Genomic DNA, 18,945 nt, shown 5'->3' with positions numbered 1-18,945 from the left:
TCATTCTTGCTTTCATTGGGCTTTTGTCCATATCACTTTAAACAGCTCTTGCCAAGATCATTAGTGATTTACTGCATCTTGCCAAATTTAAGGCCCAATTCTCTGTCTACATTTTACCTGAACTTCTTGGGCTTTGACATGAATAATTCTTGAAAGATTTTCTGTACCTAGCTTTTGGGCCCACTGCTAATAGACCATAACAGATGACCCCTTTTAGACAACTTTTGTATACCAGATCCATTTATCCAAGTGCCTAACTTTTCTACGTAGACCATATGTCTAATACTAGGCTCATGGTATTTTCCTTGAAATCTGCTCCTCTATCATGTTTCTCACAACAGTTAGTTATAAACTTTAGTCATCCTTTACTCCTCCTTTTTTTTCCCCCACATATTCTTATTCCAGTAAAACTTTTGGGCCCATCTGCAAAATATTTTTTTGAATCTAATCTTCGAACACCATGTCCAACAAATTACTTGGTCCAAGCCAATGTCATCTCTTATAGATTACAGCAAGAGCTTCCCAACTGGTCTTAATCCCCTTCTATCTACCCACTACCCACCACCACTCACCTGATCTAGTCTCATAGAAAACAGAATAATCTGTTAAAAGTGTAAATCACACTTCACTCCCTGATTCAAAATTTTCCCACAGCTTTTAATAAAATCTTAAGTCCTGAGAGAGAGATGAAGTTGGTAGAGTAGGAAGATCCTGAGATTACCACCACCCTCCCTTCCTACACACACCATGAACACATCAAAACTACAGCTTCGTATAGAGCAACTCTCACTGAAAATAGCCTGAAGACTACAGAAATGCTTTCCTTCAACCAAGGATACAAAGAAAGAGCAACATGGAGCCTGGTAGGAATGGAGGATAAAAGATCTAGCTGGGATCCATCCCTGGCAGGTGACTTTGAAGAGGAGAAAGATATCACACGCCTGAGGATCCTCTAATGAATGAGGGGTTTAAGCCCCCATTTAGGCACCCAGCACTGGGGTCTAGCATTGGGAAGATTAGTTCCCAATGAGCTTGAAAACCAGTGGGGTTTACTGGAGGGTCAAAAGGAACCAAGACTCCCCTCTCAAAAAACATGCTCACAGACGTGCTTTTTCCCCATCCTAGAGCAGAGGTAGCAGACTGAAGACGGCCTGGTGCTCTAACTGGCCTGTTAGGACTGCCCCCGTGAGGTCCGCTAGCCTGCACTGGGCTTCTGCTCCAGTCCTCCTGCTCTGTCTCTGCAAAGGTGAAGACCACCATTGTGCGCACCTGGGAAACTTGAGCCAGCCTAAAAGTGTGGCTCAGCCCCTTGTGCCCTGCCTCTGCCCATAAACAAGTCAGAGACCACAACTATTGCCACACATCGGGGAAAAGTGAAACCAGCTCAGAAATACAACTCTAGGCCCTGGACCCTGATCCTGACCCCTAACAGGGCAGCAATGAACAGTGAACCCAGGAGAAGCCCTGGGTTGTAGTTGTCTTTAGCTGCAGCCCCTCTGACTCCAGTCTTACCTCCAAGAAGCCAACAGTCACCAGAGCACCCTGGAAGAAGATGGCCCTTGTGACCTCTTCAGATCCAGCTCTCCCACCAAAGCCACTGGTCACAAACAGACTGCATAAGGTCATTCTCAACAAGGACAAGCCTTCAAGACTGGAATAGAGACAAACAGAAATTCAAAGAAAATGAGAAGACAGAGAAATAAGTTCTAAATGAAAGAATAAGGTAAAACCCTAGGAAAAAAACCCTAATGAAATGGTTATAATTTACTCGATAAAATTTCAAAGTAATAGTAATAAAAATGCTCATTGAACTTGGAGAATAATAGAGGAACAGAGAAAACTTTAACAAAGAACTAGAAATATAAAGAGGAACCAGTTGGAGCTGAAGAATATAGTAACTGAAATAAAAAATACACTAGAGGGAATTAATAACAGCCCAGGTGATACAGAAAAACCCGTAAGTACATAAGAACACATAATCTGGAAGATAGAATAATGGAAATCACCCAATCAGAGCAGTAAAAAAACATTTTTTTAATGAGCATAGATTAAGGGACATTTGGGCAACAAATGTCCTACTATAGAGGTCCTAGAAGAAGAGAGAGGAAGAGGCATAAAAAGTATTTGATGAAATTATGGTTGAAATCTTCCCTAATCTGAAGGAGGAAACAGATATCCAGGTCCAGGAAACACAGAGAGTCCCAAACAAGATGAACTCAAGGAGATTCACACTAAGATATATCATAATTAAAACGGCAAAAGTTAGGTAAAGAGAGAATTTAGAGAAAAACAAAGAGTCATAAATAAAGATACCCTCATAAGGTTATTAGCTGGTTTTTCAGCAGAAATTTTGCAGGCCAGAAAGGAATGGCATGAAATATTTAAAGTACTGAAAGAAAAAAAAGCCCTACGCTCTAGGATATTTTACCCAGAAAGATTATCATTTAGAATTGAAAAAGAGTTAGTTTCCCAGACAAGAAAAAGTAAGAGTTCATCACCACCAAACAAGTAGACATAATTATAGGTTGACATATATGAACTCCATGGTAACCACAAATCAAAAGTCTATCATCGATACACAAAAAACAAAGAGGAAAGAACTCAAATTCGACAATGAGGAAAATCATCAAACCAAAAGAAAAGAGGCTAAAAGAAGAAACAGAGAAGTACAAAAAACAACTAGAAAATAGCAAAATGGCAATGCCTGTCAATAATCACTTAAATATAAATGCATTAAGTGCACCAATCACAAGACTTATGGCATTGATTGTGATAAAAGGGTCAAGACAGAAAAAGCATATCATATCTGTAAACATACATGCACTTAATGTAGGAGCACTTGAGTATACAAAATAAATATTAACACAAATAAAAGGAGAAATTGACAATAATAATAGTGGGGGACTTTAACACCCCAATTACATCAATGGATAAATCATCCAGATAGAAAATCAATAAGGACACAAAAGCCTTAAATGACACATTAGACCAGGGGGACTATATAGATATCTATAGGATATTCTGTGCTCAAACAGCAGCATGCACATTCTTTTCAAGTGCCCTTGACACTCTCCAGGGTAGAATAGATGCTAGGCCACAAAATAAGTCTCAATAGATTTAAGAAAAATGAAATTATATCAAGCATTCTTTCTGACCACACAGGTAAGAAACATGAAATCAATTATACTACAAAAAAAAAAAATGGAAAAAAGACAAAAACATGGAGGCTAAACTACATGTTACTAAAAAACAAACAGGTCAATGAAGATATCAAAGAGGAAATCAAACAATACTTTGAGACAAGTGAAAATGGAAGCACAACTTTCCAAAGTCTACAAGATGCTGCAAAGCAGTTCTAAGAGGAAAGTTTAAGCAGGCTTACCTCAGGAATGATAAAACTCTCAAACAACCTAACTTTGCATCAAAAAGAATTAGAAAAAGAATAATTAATTATAATATAATGTCAAGTATTAATAAATACTATGAAGATCATAAAACTTCTTGATTACATAGAAACAGGATGCTCTTTGACATTGGTCTTAGGAAATATTTTTTTATAAATCTGTTTTTTCAAAGGAAATAAAAGTAAACATAAACAAGTGGGACATAATCTTAACTTAAAAATTTGCATAGCAAAAGAAATCACCACAAGATGAAAAGGCAGCCTACTAAATGGGAGAGGATATTTGTAAGTGATATGTCTTATATGTAGTTTATATTCAAAATATATAAAAAAAGTGTTAGTCACTCAGTCATGTCTGACTCTTTGTGACCCCACACACTCATATAACCCAATAAAAGAATAGATAATGTCATTAAAAAGTGAACAGAGGAATTGAATAGGCCTATTTTTTATAGAAGACATACAGATGGCCAACAGGCGCATGAAAAGATGTCCAGTATCACTGATCATTAGGGAAACGCAAATCAAAAGCAGCATGAGATAGCACCTCATGCACACACACTCTGTCGCTCAGTCATGTCCGACTCTTTGCGACCCCATGGACTGTAGCCCACCAGGCTCCTTTGTCCATGGGATTTCCCAGGCAAGAATACTGGAGTGGGTTTCCACTTCCTCCCCAAGGAAATCATCCCAACCCAGGGACTGAACCTTTGGCAGGCAGGTTCTTTACCATAGTTCCACCTGGGAAGCCCATGAAATATCACCTCAGGCACGTCCAAATGGCTATCACCAAAAGATAAGAAATAGCAAGTGTTGACGAAGATATGGAAAAAGGGAATCCTTGTACACTGTTGGTGGGAATGTAAATTGATAGTCACTATGAAAAACTGTGGGCTTCCCAGGTGGCTCTAGTAGTGAAGAATCTGCCTGCCAATTCAGGAGACCTAAGACAAAAGAACCTGCCTGCCAGTTCAGGAGACGGAAGACACACGGGTTTGATCACTGGGTCGGGACGTGATCTCCTCACTTCCCTGGAGGAGGGCATAGCAACACACTCCAGTATTCTTGCCTGGAGAATCCCGTGGACAGAAGAATCTGGCAGGCTACAGTCCATAGGGTCTCACAGAGTCAGATATGATGGAAGTGACTTAGCATGCACACATGCATGAAAAACTGTACAGAGATTTCTTTAAAAATTATATAAAAAATACCATATTATCCAGAAATTCCACTTATATGTATTTATCAAAAAAAGATACTAATTTGGAAAGATATATGTGCTTCTCTTGTGGCTCAGCTGGTAAAGAATCTGCCTGCAATGTGCGAGACCTGGTTCCATCCCTGGGATGGGAAGGTCCCCTGGAGAAGGGAAAGGCTACCCACTTCAGTATCCTGGCCTAGAGAATTCAATGGGCTATATACAGTCCATGAGGTCCCAAAGAGACACGACCGAGCGACTTTCACTTTCATTTTAATGAACCACGATGTTTTATTTTTAAAAAAATTTACTTGTTTTAATTGGAGGATAATTGCAGTATTTTGATGATTTTTACCATACACAGTATGATTCAGCCATAGGTTATACATGGTCCGCTCCGTCCTGAAACCCCTCCCACCCTCCTCCCCACCCTATCTCTCTAGGTTGTCACAGAGAGCTGGCTTTGGGTGCCCTGTTTCTCAGTGTTTTATTTATAATAGTTAAAATATGGTAACAACTGAAGTGTTCATCAACGGATCAATGGATAAAGAAGATGTGATGTATATATACACAGTGGAATATTATTCAGTCAGAAGGAATAAAAAGCTGAGGATGTTGGTGAGGATGTGGTGAAAAAGGAGTGCTTGTACACTATCTTGCCATTTGCAACAATATGGTTGCTTAGTGGAATAAGTCAGAGAAAGAGAAATACTTGACGTTTTCACTTTTATGTGGAATTTAAAAAACAAATGGAATGAAACAGAAGTAGAGTTACAGATACAAAGAACAAACTAGTAGTTACCAACAGGATGGGAGGGAGTGGGAGGAGGCACAAAATAGGTGACAGGGATGAAAAGAAGCAAATTATTGGGTAAAAGCAAATTACAAGGAAGTAATGTACAGTATAGGGAACAGAGCCAATTATGTATAATGTATCAAAAGATGGCGTTACTGTGTTGGACCCTTGAACCTAGTGTATTATTGTAGATCAACTCTACTTCCATCAGAAAAATTCAAGTCCTAACAATCACCTAAGAGGTCCATGTGACTTGACATCTATCCACAATTCTGACCTAATTTCTCCATTCTTATTGCTCATTTTGTTTCATTGCTACTCCTCAAGCATATGATATGTGAGTTTTCTAGCTTTTGTATTTGTTGTTCTTTCTGGTGGCATGCTCTTTACTCAACTATTCAGAGAACCTGCTTTCTTACTTTCTTAAGATTCTTGCTCAAACATCACTTTCTTATAAAATAGCATCTATTTGTCATTTTCTATCTCTTTAACTTTAGATACCTTTAATAGTATATTTATTTATTCAACTTTAGTTACCTAGGTAGTATTTAATACTGCTTGACATCATATTATACTTTCTAATATGTTTGTTTGATGGTGATTCTTTTCCCAGTTAAATGTAAGGTATATGACAGAAAAGATTTTATTTTGTTTACTGTGTTCTCAGTGCCTAGAGCAGGGTCTGGCAATAGAATAGGTCCCAAATAAGTATTTACTGAATGAATAGATGAAGAAATTTACAGAATGCTAGAAATGATGGTAGTAGAATATAGTTACATTCAAAATACCAGAGAAAATGTAAGTGTCTTACTAAAACAAACCTATTTTGAGTGTCTATTATGTATCTGAAACTGTGCTGAGTGCTGGGGCTATAAAGATGTGTGGTATATTGGAAGTTAACATTATCAACCTTCTGGTTCCTACCAGTCTGGGGTCTACATGTTTGTGGGCAGCATGCAGTTACTTTCTTACACTTGGTTGGGTTTTAGTATCCTCAAAAACAATTCAAGGTATGGCTCAGGATATTATCTATAACCCTTAAGGAGGAACTAAAGGTCTTTGATTTTATTTTATGGTTAAACTACTGTAATTTTGTCTTGCTTGACTGCTATTGTTGTTGTTTCTGTATTTTCTCACTTCTCTGATTAAATATACTCTTTGGAACGTGGGGAAGGTCTAAGAGGCTAAATCCTTTTTACAAACAAGAGGTAGGAGACATGGAGGGTATGTTGCCAGGAAGGCCCCACAGAGTCTGGCTCAGTTTCAAGACCACAAGTTCCTATCCAGTCTGTTTGTAGGGTGAATTGGGAGCAGGAGGATGTTAAGTGAGTGAAAAGTGTCTGCGGTCAAAGTAGTGATACACACTACCTTATGGATGAAGCCCGAGCATATTACACTGAGAAGCCAAACACGAAAAGGTCACATATTGTATGATTCCATTTATATGAAATATCCAAAACAGGCAAATCCATAGAGACAGAAAGCAGACTCATGGTTGCCAGGGGCTGAGCAGAAGGCAAATGAGGAATAACTGCTTACTGGATATGGGTTTTATTTTGAGGCAATTAAAATTCTTTGGACCTAAATGTAAATGAGTATATTATGAATGTACCAAATGCTACTGAATTGTTCCCTTCAGAATGGTTAATTTTATATAGTACATTTCACCTCAATAAAGAAAATACACGTCGAATGAGAGCAAAAGCAAACACAGCAAAATGTTAACAACTGGCGGATCTAGGTACCGGCCATCAGGAATTCATCGTACTTACGCTAGCAACATTTCTGTTAGGTTTAAAATTTTTCAAAAGAAAAAGTTAATAAAATATCTCTAGAAAACAAAGAAATCAGTTACTGATATTGCAAGATTGAGGTCACCAGTTGCAATCTAAAATTCATACAGTTTCATATCTATCATTTGATCACTGGCATGTCAAAAATAGGAACAACTCTTACTTCATTGGCTGGTAAGGTTTCGAACAATGAAAATTACTTTCCAGTGGAGTCACAAGCCAACACTCTTTAACTTCAGAACCTATTAGCATGCAGATTTCTGAACATCAGCACCTAAAAATGCATTTATTGGGTCCTTTTGAACAGGTGGTAGTAAGATGTGGTTTAGCTGAAGGGTCTGAGCTTTGGAAATTACATGTGTATATTCTGGCTTTGTCACCCGCAGATGAGTCTTACCAATGCACTGATGGATAAAAGCAAAAGGGTGCAAGCTGTCTGAGAGTTTCACAGCAGTAACACTAGGGGCACAAGTGACCATTTTGACCCTTGCACAGAGTGTCCTGAAACTCAAGCAGTGATATAGTAAAGATAATACCCCATCCTGTCACCTCATAACAACCAAAAAATGGCATGTCTGCCTCTAATGCACAGAGGGTCCAACGGAGTTAACGCCTCCCTGGTTTCTTACAGGTCCAACACCTAATTCTAAATTCCCCATTCAACCATGTCTGAGGCCTGAGGCAACAGATCAAGCCTGTCTACACATGGCGAGAGGCTGCTTGCTTCTCTGACCAAGATGTACACACACAAAAAAGTACATAAGGATGCAAAAGGTTATATCGTAATGTGATCATGCTTAACACTACTGAAGCTGTACATTTAAAAATAGTTAAGATGGTGGACTTCATGTTACGTGTTTTCTACCACAATAATTTAAAAATACATAAGTCCCAAGTTTCAGTTTTCACACAGCAGACATGAGAATGGCTTCCTTTGTGTCCAAAATGAAGGTACACTGCCAATCTGTAAAGCCTGATGCAACTTAACACACTTCAAATGAAATACAATCTGTTCCTATGGAGGAAAAAAAAATAACCTAGAAAAACACTCAAGCCTCTGCACAAATCTATGTTCAGTAAGAAAAATGGGCGTAAGAACAGGTTATGGCAGAAGGACATTAAAAATAGAAAAGAACTATTGAGTTGAAGGTGTTACCTCAAGAGATAAGTACCAATAAATACTGTAAAACAGCTGTCTCCATATATCAGATGATGACATGAATGGATCCATTCCTGTTTAAGGTTTACGCGTTGCTTCTGAGATGCAATTTATTGTTTATCTTGACACTGCTTTGGGATTTACCAAATCACTAAAGGGAATGGGAAGTTCAGTTCATAAATATAACCTTTGTAGGATGACACATACAAGGATGTTCCACTTCAATAACTGAGTTGTTTTTCATTTTTTCTTGCAAAATTTTAAATTTTCCCAGAATTTTGATCATGCCTATAAGAACAAATCTATGTTCAACCAACAGGGCCTCTTCATTCACACTTTAACACCCAAGGGGTAATAGTTTCAAAAGACTAAAATGCTATTCTTCTCTATGTGTTATCTATATTGCAGTGAGTGTTGTCTTAAGATTTGGTAGAAGCCTTCACTGGAGGCATTTCAAGTATGGAAACAGATGAAGGAGGAAATATCTGGAGTGGTGGATCCTACCAGGTAAGTAGGGGTCAGCTCTGACTTTCATTCTATTTCTCTTTTTCCCTTCCTTTCACCTTATGCCCAGAAGTTTGTATAAGTAGACCTTTTCTTGTGATAAAAACAGTGCCTTAATTTTGGACCTAATAACACTTCAGAATAAATGCAGGGAGCTCCCTGGTGGTTCAGGACTTAGAACTCCAAGCTCTCACTGCCAAGGGCCTGTGTTTGATCCTGCTCAGGGAACTAAAATCCCACAGGTGACACAGTGCAGACAAAAAGCAAAGAAGAATCCAAATTTTTGCAGAAGTGAGAATTTGGGAGAGCATGTTTTCCAAACATGCGTACATAGGCATTATTTTTTCATTCATCAGTTCAGGGCTCACCTTGTTGTGGATGTCTGAAAAGATGGCCACAAATTCTCTGACACTCCTTCCATAAATCAGCAGGGTCTAATTCTCCCCTTCTACTGCCTTGAACCTGGGCTGGCCTTATTTGGAAGAAATACAATTTAGGAGAAGTGATGCTACGTGACTTCCAAAGCCTGGCAGCTTCTGCTTAGTTCTCTCTGAATACCGGCTCTCTGGATAGCTCTCTCCTGGGACCCAGCCACCATACTCTGAGAGGCCCAGGACACATGCAGAGGACAGGTGTAGGTACTCCGGTGGACAACCCAAACTGCAGTCCTACCTGACAGCCGGGATCAGCTGCCAGGCTTGTGCAAGCCATCATGGATATCCAGCGCAGCTGAGATTCTGATGACTGTAGGCACAGCGGACACTTGACTGCAACTGTGTGAGAGACCCCAGTGAGAACTGCTCAGCTGAAACTTCCTTGAATGTCTGACCCACACAGTGGTGAGCAAGGTTAAATTTTAGTATATATAAAATTACCCTGAATTTGGGGGTAATTCATTATACAGCAATAGATAGCTAAGCAAAGGAAAATAACAGAATATGAAACTATATAGCAACAGAAATTGTCAAGCAAGAAAATAAAATTAAGATAATTTGGCCATGAAACGGTCCATTTGTTTTTGTTTTTGTTTTTTTCCCATTTAAACATGAGCATTTACAAGTTAAGAGATGTGTGTTTTTATGTTGCTCAGAGTAGAAAGACATAGATTCAGAAATGTAATTTTAACAATTAAAAGTATAGATGTTTTCATGTAATCAAAATATATTGTCAGATACTGTACTAGAGATCAGCACAAATTCTGTCCTCAAGGAACAAACAGTCTAGTGCGATACATGGCATGTTAAAAAACATTTCAATGAGTTTCATGTGCATAAAATCCTTACAATATTTCCAGGCACATCCTAAGTGTCATGTACCTGCAAACAAAGTAAATAAATATACATTCACTTATTTAGTCGACAAATACTTATTTATCATCTTCTCCATGGCAGGCCCCACGTGAGGTGCTCAACATTCAGAAAACTCAACATTCAGAAAACTAAGATCATGGCAGCTGATCACATCACTTCATGGCAAATGGATGGGGAAAGAGTGACAGACTTCTTTTTGGGGGGGGCCTCCAAAATCACTGCAGATGGTAACTGCAGCCATGAAATTAAAGATGCTTGATTCTTAGAAGAAAGATATGACCAATCTAGGCAGTGTATTAAAAAGCAGAGACATTACTTTCCCAACAAAGGTCCGTCTAGTCAAAGCTACGGTTTTTCCACTAGTTATGTATGGATGAGAGAGTTGGACTGTAAAGAAAGCTGAGCCCCGAAGAATTGATGTTTTTGAACTGTGGTGTTGGAGAGGACTCTTGAGAGTCCCTTGGAATGCAAGGAGATCCAACCAGTCCATCCTAAAGGAAATCAGTCCTGAATATGCAGTCCTGAATAAGGACGGATGCTGAAGCTGAAACTCCAATACTTTGCCCACCTGATGCAAAGAACTGACTCATTGGAAAAGACCCTGATGCTGGGTAAGATTGAAGGTGGGAGGAGAAGCAGACAACAGAGGATGAGATGGTTGGATTGCATCACTGGCTCGATGGACAGGAGTTTCAGTAAATTCTGGGAGTTGGTGATGGACAGGGAGGCCTGGCATGCTGCAATGCATGGGGTCACAAAGAGTCGAACTTGACTACTGAACTGAACCAAACATGGTGGGACCCGTGTGAAGTGCTAGAGAAAGAGTGCTGAATAAAGAGTTTACATTCAGAGGACAGGACAGATACTGAACATTCAACAAGCACGGGTATCCTGGAAGCATTCCTGGGATGCTTGGGAAGCCAGAGAAGGCTGCTGATCCCAGGAAGGCTAAACAGGCTAGGCTAGACCAGGCCAAGCCTAGAGAGATTTAGCAGCATGTCTGATAGCCAAATAACAAGAAAAGTAGTTTACCCCAGACCCAAATGGAAATCTAATATGTAAAGTCAAATTTGGGAGAGGTCTGAAGGCCAGTGAGGCAATCAAGATCTGTTCCACAAATTCCACACTGGATCAGAAGGAAAGTCCAAGTGCAGAGACAAGCACTGGACTGCATGCACTGGACCACACATGAGAGCTGAAGAAGACAATGTTGTTGGAACAGAAGACTGGGAGCAGTGCTCAAGCCTCTGGTACTTTGGCACTAGAAATAGAGTAGAACACCCATTGCACAAACAGGTCTGGACCAAGATATGTTGCAGCTGAGGAAAACTAAGATTTAGATATGTGCTTCTGATGCTGTCCTTCCAATCTTAATGCAACAGTTTCTTACTGAGGGAGTAGAACTGGCACCAGGATGATTTTTGTCATTTCTACTGTCTACTTCACTAAAGTAGGACTGATTTGTATGTTGATGGTTATAGAAGTAGTCACACATGTAGATCTGAGTTAAATGGTACCATATTTCTGATTTCCATTGGAAATGCTATTACCTTTACAGATTGGTGCTCAGAGCAATTATGCACTTGGTCTGTCTTTTAACTTGGCTCTGAGCCTGAAGGATCCCAGAATACGAGTGTCTGCTAATTGCCCTGGTGTGAATGGCCAAGGGCTGGTGTGCGTGTAGGTGTATGTGCATATAAATAAAAGTGTATCTGTGTGTTATTGTTTGTATGTATGTGTGTGTGTGTGTGCATGCATGTGTCCCTCCTCCTGAACAAGGTGGATTCTACCAGGGTTAGAAGTATGTCAGTAGTATTGAATCATCTAAATTTTATCACTTGAGAGTTTAGAACTCAACACTTTTTATATAGCCTTTTCCCTTTTTCTTCAAACCCCAGAGCTTGGATTCAGGAGTCTGCAAGCATGGAATCCACCCAAAGATGGGCACAATAAAGGATAAACATGGTAGAGACCTAGTAGATGCTGAAGAGATCAAGAAGACATGGAAAGAATACACGGAAGAATGGTATAAAAAAGATCTTAATGAACCAGATCACTACAATGGTGTGGTTAGTCACCCAAACCCAGACATTCTGGAGTGAGAAGCCAAGCGGGCCTTAAGAAGCACTGCTGTTAATAAAGCTAGTGGATGCAATGGAATTCCAAAAGAACTATTCAAATCTCTAAAGGAGGATGCCATCAAAATGTTGCATTCATTATGTCAACAAATCTGGAAGACCCAGCAGTGGCCACAGGACTGGAAAAGGTCAATCCTCAACCCAATTCCCAAGAAAGGTGGTACTAAAGAATGTTCTAACCATCAGACAATTGCACTCATTTCCCATGCTAGTAAGGTCATGCTTAAAATGTTGAATACTAGGCTTCAGAATTAGGTGAATCACGAACTTCCAGATGTCCACGCTGGGTTTAGAAAAAGAAGAGGAACTAGAGATCAAATTGCCAACAGTTGCTGGAGTATAGAAAATGCAAGGGAATTTCAGAAAAACAGCTATCTCTGTTTCATCGACTACACGAAAGCCTTTGACTGTATAGATCATGACAAACTTTGGAAAGCTCTCAGAGAGATGGGAATACCAGACCATCTTACCTGTCTCTTGAGAAACCTGTATGCAGGTCAAGAAGCAACAGTTAAAACCCTGTATGGAACAACTGATTGGTTTAAGATCGAGAAAGGAGTATGACAGGGCTGTCTGCTGTCACTCTGTCTAACCTACATGCAGAGCACATCGGGAGAAATGCCAGGCTGGATGAGTTGCAAGTCTGAATCAAGATAGGCAGGAGAAACATCAACAGCCTCAGATATGCAGATGATATCACTCTAATGGCAGAAAGCAAAGAGGAACTAAAGAGCCTCTTGATGAGGGTGAGGGAGGAGAGTCAAAGAGCGGGCTCAGGATGGGGAACACATGTATACCTGTGGCGGATTGATTTTGATATTTGGCAAAACTAATACAGTTATGTAAAGTTTAAAAATAAAATAAAATTAAAAAAAAAGAAATGGCAAAAAAAAAGGAAATAAATAAAAAATAGATAATAAGGCATACAGAATAAAAAAAAACAAAACTAAATATTCAAAACACTAAGGTCATGCCTTCTAGCCCGATTACTGTATGGCCAATAGAGGGGGAAAAGGTGGAAGTAGTGACAGATTTCCTCTTCTTGGGCTCCAAAATCACTGCAGATAGTGACTGCAGCCATGAATTCAGAAGACAGTTGCTTCTTGGCACGAAAGCAATGACAAACCTAGACAGTGTGTTGAAAAGCAGAGATGTTACTCTGCCAACAGAGGTCCATATAGTCAAGGCTATGGTTTTCCCAGCCATCATGTATGGCTGTGAGATCGGAACACCAAAGAATTAATGCCTTCGAACTGTGGTGCTGGAGAAGACTCCTGAAAGTCCCTTGGACCTCAAGGGGTCGAACCAGTCAAACTTTTTTTTTTTTACTTTACAATATTGTATTGGTTTTGCCATACATCAACATGAATCCGCCATGGGTGTACATGTGTTTCTCATCCTGAACCCCCTCCCACCTCCCCCCCATACCATCCCTCTGGGTCATCGTGGTGCACCAGCCCTGAGCATCCTGTATCATGCATTGAACCTGGACTGGCGATTCATTTCACATATGATATTATACATGTTTCAATGCCATTCTCCCAAATCATCCCACCCTCGCACTCTCCCACAGAGTCCACAGACTGTTCTATACATCTGTGTCTCTTTTGCTGTCTCGCATACAGGGTTATCATTACCATCTTTCTAAATTCCATATATATGTGTTAGTATACTGTATACTATCCAGTAAATCTTAAGGGAGATTAAGCCTGAATATTCACTGGAAGGATTGATGCTGAAGCTGAAGCTCCAGTACTTTGGTCATCTGATGCAAACAGAAAACTCATTAGAAAAGTTCCTGATGCTGGGAAAGATCAAGGGCAGGCAAAGAGGGTGTCAGAGGATGAGATGGCTGAACGGCATCACTGATGCAATGAACGTGAACTTGGGCAAACTCCGGAAGATGGTGAGGGACAGGGAGGCCTGGCGTGCTGCAGTCCATGGGGTCACAAAGAGTGGGATATGACTGGGCAACTGAACTACAAACATGGTAAAGCCATGCCTGTGATCCTTAATGGCTGTAAGACCCTGGGCAGGTTCTCAAGCCCATTAAGTGGTAGTTTCCTGAGCTTTAAAATGGGGATAATAATATTTCGCTCCTAAGGTTGCTGTGAAGAAAAAACAGCATACTGAAAGCATTGAATGTGATTCCTGGATCATCATAAATACTAAGTAGAAGCTCTTATGGTTAGAATTATAGGTACTAAACAAGGGCTACAAACATCTAGATACCACCCAAACTAGGGTTTATACTCATTTCCCAACGTTACGGCATGCCTTAAAAATAGTTAAAATACTAAACAAACTGTAGACATAACTAAAGCAACCCAATTAAAATGGTTCATCACTTGCCACTTTAGAAGGTACTCAAAAGCTAGTCAATTCTCTTCTAGACAAACAGATGGCCTTTCCTCATCTTAATATATGTAGAATGATTTTGTGAACACAAGCTGATCTGTCTTAAACCCTAAGCATTCTTTTATCTCTACATAAATTGGTAATTCAAAACAAAATTTTTAAAGAACAAACTTCCATTTTGCTAAAAACGAGAGTCCATTAACGGATGCCTTTAAACTTAGCAAGCTCTCCAGCCGTCTTATCGGTGGGTTTCTGTTGTCTCCCTCAAATGCACACTGATGGCCAGGCCTCAGCAGTATCAGATGGAATGAGATGCAGCTAGCCAACAGTCCAGGACCACCTTCTTCCTGGGCTAGATTTTAACACTTCTATGCTGCTGCTGCTAAGTCACTTCAGTCGTGTCCAACTCTGTGCGACCCCATAGACAGCAGCCCACCAGGCTCCCCCATCCCTGGGATTCTCCAGGCAAGAACACTGGGGTGGGTTGCCACTTCCTTCTCCAATGCAGGAAAGTGAAAAATGAAAGTGAAGTCGCTCAGTCATGTCCGACTCTTAGCGACCCCATGGATTGCAGCCTAGCAGGCTCCTCCGCCCATGGGATTTTCCAGGCAAGAGTACTGGAGTGGGGTGCCACTGCCTTCTCCATAACACTGCTATAGTGGACATTTAATCCATTAATTAATGATGAAAAAGAAGGGATAAGAGTGCTATATTCGGACATCAATAGTTTCAAACAGCCTAATGAGACTGTTTGGAAGGCATACTAGGATGCCTTCCAAAATTGATTAGCCCTATCATTGATGGGAGTAACTGAAGAAAACATTCAGCACAGTTTGATTCAACAGTTCTTTTCTGAACTGCCCATGAATCCTCAAACTGAAGTTCATTTGGAGTTTTTTTTATACCATGTTTACAGAGATCCTGAACCATGAAAAAGAACAGCTCCTTATCACCAACTGCTCCATCTGTTCATCTATTCATCCATCACTCTATCCATCCATTCATCCATTACCCATCCACCCATCCAGCTGCCTCACAAATACTTACTGAATGCTTTTCCTCTCATGGAGCTTACCAAGAATGATGAGATATAATAGCAGCTATTATTCTAGAAATAACAATAAATAAAATAAATGAGGGGTGAAGGAATACAGTGCAGTATATGTGTGCAAATTTAAATAGGAGAGAAGGGATGGTCTCAGTAAGTAGGTAATACTTGGGCAACGACCTGAAGGAGGTGAGGGAATAAACCATGCATATGTCTGAAAGAAGAATGTTCCATATAGAGAAACAGCATGTGCAAAGCTGAGTGTGTACTTTATGAGATGGAGAAATACCAAGGAGGCCTAACATAGCACAATTCCACTGGTCTATGAGACCAGAAAGCCCTGGTATTTTCCCACACTGTGTTATCCTGGGTTCCCTGGAAAACAGAGCCAGAAGAAAGGTTTAAATGCTAAAGCTTTCATGGGAGGTATAATCCATGGCAGCTAAAGTGAGGAGAAAAGAGGGAGATTCAAATACAAGGTGAGGGACTTCCCTGGTGGTCCAGTGGCTAAGACTCCACACTCCCAAAGCAGGGGGCCTGGGTTCAGTCCCTGGTCTGGGAACTAGATCCTACATGCCGCAAAGAAGAGTTCACACGCCACAACTAAAGATCCCACGTGCCACAACGAAGACTCCGAGCAGCCAAATAAATAAATAAATATTCAAAAATAAGATGATGTCCTGTGATACTGGTCACTGCTTCCCAACAAACTTTCCATCAAACTCTATGAGAGAAACAGCTGCTTCTCTCAGGTGTGTCCACCAGGTACCAAGATGAAAAGAAAGAACTGTGCCCCATTACAATCCATCTACTTAATGTTATTTAATCCAGTATTCTCAAACTATTTTGATTATTGACTATTCTTTCCACAGAGCACCTTTATATAATGGAAGTAGTTTGACAAAACACCATCTGTGTAATCTTCTCCAAGGAGATTGGGCAACACACCCTACTGTGTAATAATTAAAATATTCCCAGACCTTAGCAGTTTGGGAATGAATGATGTCACATTTTTATGCCCAAACTGGACTTCCCTGGTTACGTAGTGGAAAAGAATCCATCTGCCAATGCCGGTACACTGGTTCAATCCCTCCCTGTCCATATGCCCTGGAGCAACTAAGCCGGTGAACCACAACTACTCAGCCCACGTGCCCTAGAGCCAGTGCTCCACAAGAGAAGCCACTGCCAGGAGAAGCCCCGGCTCTCCCCAACTGGAGAAAGCCCCTGAGCAGCAACAAAAATCCAGCACAACCAAAAGCTAACTAAATAAAATTTTAAACACACACACATTTATGCCTAAATTAAGGATTCCTAGCCCAAGACCTGGAGAAGGCAATGGCAACCCATTCCAGTACTCTTACCTGGAAAATCCCATGGACGGAGGAGCCTGGTAGGCTGCAGTGAATGGGGTCGCGAAGAGTCTGATACGACTGAGTGACTTCAATTTCACTTTTCACTTTGATGCATTGGAGAAGGAAATGGCAACCCACTTCAGTGTTCTTGCGTGGCGAATCCTAGGGATGGGGGAGCCTGATGGGCTGCTGTCTATGGGGTCTCACAGAGTCGGACACGACTGAAGCGACCTCGCAGCTGTTCTGCTGCATCCCACATGCCAGCAAGGCCTCACTTGCCCAGTTTCACGACCAATGAAAGGGCCCTAATTCAGCGACAGAGAAGAAGACATCATGCTTTACCCGATGGAGGACCTTGTCTGTCTCAAGCAAGGTCCTGGAACAACATCCCATCATGTGCAACGCAGGAGCAAGCAGGCAGGATGGACACGTTGGCAGGTTTCACTGCTGGGGGCTGGGGGAAGCCAGGATTACCAATTGTATGGGAATTGACCTCAGATGATTCCTGTCAGGCAGATGCCCTGGAGAAGGAAATGGCTATGCTCGGCTGGAGAATGCCTGGCAGGCTACACTCAAAGACTGGGACCTGGCTGAACATGCACGCGTGCAGTAACGCAGGCACCCACGCACACAGGCGCCCATGAACGCACAGACTCAGGCACCCGCTTACGCACGCTGGCGGCCAAGCACGCAGCCACGCACCCACACACGCAAGCACATACGTACCCACGCACCCACGCAGGCGCTCAGGCACCCGCATATGCTCGCAGACGCCCACGCAAGCACGCATACGCACAACACACACGCACACAAGAGCGCACGCATGCGCACATAAGAACCCATACTCGTGGGCACCCAAGTCTACCGTTAAGCGGAAACGGCTGATCGAGGAAAGCCGTTGAGGGGCCGACTCCTCATCAGCCGTTTGGTAAGCTATAGTTAGCTGGGCCGTGAGGCAAGGATGTGGGAAGGTTTGTCCTGCGCGTAGGGTGTAGGTGGAGTAGGCACTAGTCAGACCAGGGAAAGACAGAGAGCAAGAACACAACCATTTTGAGTGGCTTCCTCTTCCAACTGCCACTAGAAATTCCTCGATGCCCCTGGGACTTCACAGGGCAAGTATCTTACAGGTAGTTAGGAAAACGCTTGCCCATGTTCTTCTGAGCTGTGTTTGTTGTCACGTACCTATTGTACTTCGTGGTTGCCAGGTAGGCACCTATTTCTCTTTCTCTTCTATGACTTGCCATTCTCCAGCGCTCACTTTAAGGTCCTATAGCCCCAGTGCTAATGTGATGGTCTCAGGAAGAGTAGGTCTGGGGAGCATAACCCTTCTCGCCCTTTTTTACTTTATCTTGAGTAATTTTCTTTTCAAGTTTTATCTCCTCTGCCCAATAATCATGTAACCCCTTCTTGGGCCCAACATGTCAGAACCTCTGATGAACAGAGCACCTTCAGCCATTAGACACTGACCCCTCCCTCTAGGGGGCCCCAGAACTCTCATCAGATCAGGCACAGGGCAGACACCAGGTTAAGAATTTGTCTTCCGTCACCCCCTATCCAGAGATCTTTCCTCTTTTGCCTCAGATGAAAGGGACCTTAAATCAACTCAGGTAAGGCCAGGACGGGCTTCCCTTGTGGCTCAGTGGTAAAGAATCTGCCTGCCAATGCAGGAGATGCAAGAGACACAGGTTCGATTCCTGGCTTGGAAAGATCTCCTGGAGAAGGAAATGGTAACCCACTCCAGTATTCTTGCCTGGGAAATTCCATAGGCAGAGGAGCATGGCCGGCTACAGTCCATGGGGGTCGCAGAGTCGGACACTTCTCCTTCTCCCTTCCTCCCTCATCACTTCTCACCAAAAGTCTTTCTTTCCCACAAGGGCTTAGTGGGA

At 41.5% G+C, this 18,945-nt stretch overlaps 1 long non-coding RNA gene across 2 annotated transcripts in view; it reads right to left on the bottom strand.

Annotated features, from left to right (window-relative positions):
• Window positions 1–18,945, bottom strand: part of LOC123331773 — a 59,728-nt gene that overhangs the window by 5,609 nt on the left and 35,174 nt on the right. Inside the window, exon 4 of one of the 2 annotated variants that reach the window (XR_006640619.1) lies at window positions 1,513–1,651. This is a non-coding gene — a long non-coding RNA (uncharacterized LOC123331773). Of the gene's footprint in view, window positions 1–1,512; window positions 1,652–17,172; window positions 17,365–18,945 lie in introns of those variants that run through there. The other variant, XR_006640620.1, reaches the window with a different exon arrangement.

Source organism: Bubalus bubalis, chromosome X (assembly GCF_019923935.1).
Source record: "Bubalus bubalis isolate 160015118507 breed Murrah chromosome X, NDDB_SH_1, whole genome shotgun sequence".
Classification (NCBI taxonomy): domain Eukaryota; kingdom Metazoa; phylum Chordata; class Mammalia; order Artiodactyla; family Bovidae; genus Bubalus; species Bubalus bubalis.
This window is presented reverse-complemented; position numbering and strand designations above follow the sequence as displayed.